Genomic DNA, 232 nt, shown 5'->3' with positions numbered 1-232 from the left:
CTGCTGCTGCTGCTGCTGCTATCAGAATCCTCCGCCGGGGTCGAGCTGACTGGGCGAGTGCAGCAGCAGCAACAGCAGCAGCAGCAGCAGCAGCAGCGGCTGCAGCAGCACGAGAGAAAGACAAGCGTCAGTTGCAGAAGGCGTTGCAGCAATACGGCGGTTCATGGGGACTATACTAAGTTGCTGTTGCTGCTGCTGCTGCTGCTGCTGCTGTTGCTGCTGCTGTTGCTGC

Source organism: Eimeria mitis, genomic scaffold (assembly GCF_000499745.2).
Source record: "Eimeria mitis Houghton genomic scaffold, Emh_scaff128, whole genome shotgun sequence".
Taxonomy (NCBI): Eukaryota; Apicomplexa; class Conoidasida; order Eucoccidiorida; family Eimeriidae; genus Eimeria; species Eimeria mitis.
The sequence above is the reverse complement of the archived record's forward strand: the minus strand, read 5'-3'. Positions refer to the sequence as shown.